Consider the following 6,000-nt stretch of genomic DNA (forward strand, 5'->3'; position numbering starts at 1 on the left):
AAAAAAAATAAATACCCACCCTAAGGAATTTGCAGCCAGGCTGTGTCACACTCAGTCCTAGGGGAAAATTACTTAGCATGGGGAATATTCCTGGTTTTTGCAAAGTACTGCTTGAGTACCTGCCAAAATATAAGCTTTATTCCCACAGTAACCACTGTGACCTCTTTGACAGTATCATAAACCAAATAAATACAACAAAATCCCCAGTTTGATCAGGACATTACAGGGAAAATTTTCTAGTCTGGATTTCTGGATAAAGTAATCTCAACAGTTCCTGGAGGGAGTGAGTGGGGAGTTGCCAGTGTCAAATAGGAGGTAAATATTTCTCTCCCTGAAACAATTCAGCAAAATCACCTCTGAAAATCTGAACAACCTGAAGACTTTGAGGTAGTTAAGCTCTAATTTTGTAATGTCATGGTTTGACTCTTTCTATATAAGACAGGTTAAACAAGTAGGACCTTTAAAATGAGAACAAGGAAATGTTTGTTTAATAAGGCCCCAGTACAGATTTTTTTTTTTCCCTAATGCAAACTCACTGAATGGGAGTGCAGAAGGGTTTGAGGTTAGGGATCAGCTGTGGCCATTCAGGCTTGTAATTACAGCTGTGATAAGTGTGTTTTCAAGTCTTGCTGTACTAAGAGTTTTCTTAATCCATTATTTTACTGGGTTTTTCATTGTTCCTCCTTGTACACTGCAACAATTCCTGAAAACTTGTGAATCATGGGAAACAAGTGTTAGGCTATTAATTTCTGGCTCTATAGAGACATAAACTGGAGTCTTGCCTGGGCAAGTGCATGGCCATGTCTGACATCACTGATTGTGTATTTGGGAGTGAGCACACAAATATTGCAACTGTGTGCTGAAGATTTGTTTAAACTCAAGCTTTTTAATGTAGCATTGGGGGAAAAAGTGTAGGGAGGTTGTGTTCCATTATTAGTAGCCTTGGTGGGCTTTGGGAGCTGGAAAAGAGATGTCTCCTGGTGAAGGCTGGATGTCTTCTGCTGCTGGCTTCCCTGTGTTTTTATGGAAACAAGCACTCATGTCTCAGCTGGTTGCTCTTTAAGTGCAGAAATTCATGCCATTGAATGTCCCACAGGTTTGGACACTTGATCCAGTGGAGCTGCTGTCACCTCTACACTGGCACTTCAAACAGCAAATCTCAGTGCTGTCCTTCACTTCAAGGTAGTGTCATTCTGTATATTCTGCCATGGATGAATTTGAATTAAAAAGAAGTAAACCTAAAAGTGATTTCAGGTGGATGATTTCATGCCCTGAAGGGGGCCTGCTGTAATTTTAGTGTCTCATGTGTCCCAATGATAAACTCTGAGACAGAGGTGGCTGTGCTGCACAGTCCCCAGGGTGCACAGCTGATCTTTGTGAGCTGCCTCAAGCGTTACAAAGCCAGGCTTAGCAGAGCACTGAGAGATGAGCTGTTGCCCATTTACACCTGGGGGTCTGTGTGGATCCAGTGGAGTAGCTGTCCTGTGGTGACTAACTAAAAAATGTGTGTAATTTGGGCATTGCTTCTCATGCAGCTGCACCAGCTCCAGGAGGTCTGTGTGAGGCAAGGCCTTCTGCCTGCTTATTGCCTAATGAGACAGATTGGCTGAAAATTAAAATATTTTTTTCTTCTGTGACTATGTTGATGGAACTGCTTGGCGCAAACTGGCTGAGAATTCCTTGCTTTGAGCTGTCCAGCTTGCCTATTTGACAACTTAATCTAGACATAAAAATCAGATAACCCATGTCCAGCTTGAAAACTGGGATCTTGTATATAGGCACAAGAATTCAGGTTAACCTACTTAGTTTTGAAAGCCACGCTAATTAAAAGGATTAACCTAATTTTAAATAAGTGTGTATGTTACCCACCAATGGAAAATATTGGATGCACATGAATCATAGCTCATCATACAAAAACTGGGAGTAGTGTCACAGCCTTTGTAGCAAAAGGTGGAATTAATATTGACATGCCATAAGAAAACATCTGAGACCTGCTGGAAAACAGGTACTTTGGTTTGGGGAGGGCAGACAGTGAGATTTCAACCTTCAGTTTTCATTCTGGGTGTTGGAAATTGTTGATTCCTTTAAGGTATTAGAGTTTTCAAATTATAAAAGTTTTAACAGAAAACAAAACCAAACCACCCAACCAAAAAAAAAAAACCCCAGCCATCCTCTGAGCAGCACAGCAGGAGCATTCTGGAGCCTCAGGGAGGGTGTGTAGATGTGAGCCAGCAGAGCACAGCACGAGTGGCCTCTTCCTCCAGTGCTTTGTGATTGCTCTTGTTCATGGGAATTGCTGCAGCAGTTACACTCAGGTCTAATGTGATGCAAACTCTGCTGTGTGGGAGAAGCAGCAAGATTAAGGCAAATTCAGCTCCCTCCATGTGGTGTTTAAATGGCTCATCATGGAGTGGGTACTTGGAACAGCATCAGTTCCCATAAACACAAACCAATGAGGCTTGAACAGTGAGCACAGGAGTGAGCTCCAAGGCCAGATTCCACCTTCCAGGCACAGCTTGAGTGCTGGCCTCTGAACTGAGCTGTTTTGTCCATGGTGAGCCAAGAGTGATGTTTCAATAGCCACAAACGTCCAGGGCCAGGATAAACGAAACTGTCGGAACAAAAATGCCAATATTTTATTCCCCCCAGTAAAACAAGACTTGGTTTTGCCTCTCACTGAAAAAAACCCATTTGGTTGTTGTGGATCTTCTGTTATGGGTAAGATGCCTGAACAGCAGGAAGTGGTATTTCCTCTTTGCCTTTCTATTTCTAACTTTCCAGTTTATCCCTGAAAGCTGCTGCTGTTCCAGATATTCTCTCTGCACAATTCAGAAACACGTGCAGGGCACCAAGATTCCTTCTTTATTTCATGTTCTCCCAGTTGGAACAGCATGAGGCTGCTACTGTCCCATTTGTTGGCTTTTGGGATTTTTTTCCCTGAGTTGGTAAATTCATGGATGCTTGTGAAGAAACAAGAGGGAGGAAGGATATGAATGATTTGGGAGATAAAAGTGTGATGATTTTAGTGCAATTCTGTCCACTGTGCCATACTGGGTGATTCATTTCTCCTGTCAAGCTCTGACTTGTCTGTAATGGGGCAGATGTCCTGCTTGTTTGCTTTTTTTGGATATTTGCAGAGCTGCTCTCAAGCAATATAAAACCAGAGTTGTGAAGTTGTAGAAACCATGAAGATGAGAGGCAACTGAAAATATTTGGGAGTATATGAAAAATACCAACAAAGTAAATAACAGTGATGCTGAGGCCTGAGAGGCAAGAGTTGGAACTGGCCTTAGGGTAGGAAGAAAGAGGAGTTTAATTTTCTTCTCCATGTGAAATTCCCATGCTTCTCATTCCTTTGGGAAGATCAGTGATCAACATCCTTCAGATCAAAAAGAAATTCTTATGGAATGCCTTGTTGGAGGTTTTCCACTGTGAAAAATAATACAGTGAAAAAACCCTGCTACTGGCTGAATTTGGCATCAAGATTATTCTGTAGTTTTTAGAAAAAAAAAAAGTCTCTACTTTGTAACAGATGTTATTCTGCTATGTTAGAGAAATATTTGAAGTGGAGAGGCTTAATGCTAAATTTTTCCCTCAGACTGTTTTTGCTGAAATGTCCTTGCTCAGTGACTCCATTTTGCTGGATCAGAGCTGAACTCCCTCTGAGTGTCTCTCTCACCCTTTTGTCTCTGCAGACTTTGTGCTAGACCAGCTTTAAAACCTTTTCATTTTCATTTTGAGCTGTGGCTCTGCTGGTTGGGCTGAACACACTTGCCAGGACAGCTCCATCAGCTGGTTTAAACCTGGTTTATCCTAGTCCCTGCCTGGCTCCTGGCTGTGCCAGGACAGCTCCTTCAGCTGGTTTAATCCTGGTTTATCCTAGTCCCTGCCTGGTTCCTGGCCATGCAGGACAGCTCCATCAGATGGTTTAATCCTGGTTTTTCCTAGTCCCTGCCTGGTTCCTGGCCATGCAGGACAGCTCCATCAGCTGGTTTAATCCTGGTTTTCCCTAGTCCCTGCCTGGTTCCTGGCCATGCAGGACAGCTCCATCAGCTGGTTTAATCTGGTTTTTCCTAGTCCCTGCCTGGTTCCTGGCCATGCAGGACAGCTCCATCAGCTGGTTTTAATCCTGTTTTTTCCTAGTCCCTGCCTGGTTTCTGGACAGCTCCATCAGCTGGTTTTAATCCTGGTTTATCCTAGTCCCTGCCTGGTTCCTGGCTGTGCCAGGACAGCTCCATCAGCTGGTTTAATCCTGGTTTTTCCTAGTCCCTACCTGGTTCCTGGCTGTGCCAGGACAGCTCCATCAGCTGGTTTAATCCTGGTTTTTCCTAGTCCCTACCTGGTTCCTGGCTGTGCCAGGACAGCTCCATCAGCTGGTTTAATCCTGGTTTATCCTAGTCCCTGCCTGGTTCCTGGCCATGCAGGACAGCTCCATCAGCTGGTTTAATCCTGGTTTATCCTAGTCCCTGCCTGGTTCCTGGCTGTGCCAGGACAGCTCCATCAGATGGTTTAATCTGGTTTTCCCTAGTCCCTGCCTGGTTCCTGGCCATGGAAGACAGCTCCATCAGCTGGTTTTAATCCTGTTTTTTCCTAGTCCCTGCCTGGTTTCTGGACAGCTCCATCAGCTGGTGGCCATGGGCTGGGCACTGGTTCAGGGCTCTGGGGGCTCAGCCTGGGCTGGTTGGTGCTGCTGCCAGCACTGGGGCTCTCAGGACAGGCTCTCTGCTCCCAGCAGTGGTTTTGGCTGGCTGGAAGCTCAGCAGTGGCTGCTGCAATCCTGAGTTTTCCATGGAGAAAGGCAGCATGCAGCAGAGGAGCATTGCAGGAATGATCTCTGTGTATTAGAAGCAGCAGTCCTAGTAATGATGAATTGCTGCTGGTAATTAATCTGGGTATAACATCTACTTTGGATGCTGGGGTTAATTGTTTTGATTTTTTTTTTTTTTTCTAAAGCAATCTCTGTCTTATTACTGTACTGTAAGAAAGTAATTCTGATCTCAGAAGTGTTACCAGAAGTGAATAATACTCTCCTGGTGAGAGGGACGTTGCCTAAATGTAAATGGAGCCCAGTGTTGATTGCAAGGCTGCAGCCAATATTATTTTGTAGGAAAACAAGCTGGTTTGTATGTCATGCTTGCTTTCAGTTCATGCTCTGACAGACTCCTCTTCTAAAATCCTGTTGCATTTTAATTAACTTTCTTCATCATCTTGACATAGCTATACCATAGCCTGATCTCTTTTCTTCTGAAATCCTTGTGAAGGGAGCTGGACAAGGTATGGAAGAATTAACTGCTACTTTGATCTTTTGAAATGGTATTTCACACCATATACTTTTTCTGTTTAGCTATTCTGGGATGATTTAAAGGTTATCCTTGTTCATTGTGTTTTGTTAAGAATATTTGAAAACTTTCCTGAGTGGTTGATGGGCTTTTAAAAGCAAAGTCTTCTCCAGAGATGCACAATTTCTGGGTACTTCTCATGCAGTTTTCCCTATTCCTATCCCTAAGTAGTGAAGGGTTCCTGTTCTGTTTTTGTTTCTCCTTAATTAGTTGTGTCTTTTAGTCCTCCTACTTTGGAAGGTTTAAAATTGGCTGTGAGAGCTTGTGTAATGCCAGGCAAAGTACAGAGACTAATGTAATGTATCTGAAGTGACTTAATGTATAAATAGGGAGTTGCAAGAAAAATGCTTGAAACACTCTATTCCAAACTCACTTGCTGTAAAGGCTTCCACAGGATGTATTATTAATATATGTTGGTGCTGCTGAAACTGTAATATCATGGTGCATTACAGCAATATCTGTGACATAAGTGACAGCTTTCATCACTTATAAAACTAAGCTCCAGTACATGCAGGAATCTTGCCTTTAGACTCCAACTGCACTGATTGCATCTGGCAGTTGCATATGGTGAAACTTAGCTACTGCCCTTTTAATTAAATTATAGTGAGAGCTTGCTACTGGGAGCTTGATGATCAACTGAGGGAAATAACAGAAATGGGGC

Source organism: Erithacus rubecula (genome assembly GCF_903797595.1).
Source record: "Erithacus rubecula genome assembly, chromosome: 11".
NCBI classification, from domain to species: Eukaryota; Metazoa; Chordata; class Aves; order Passeriformes; family Muscicapidae; genus Erithacus; species Erithacus rubecula.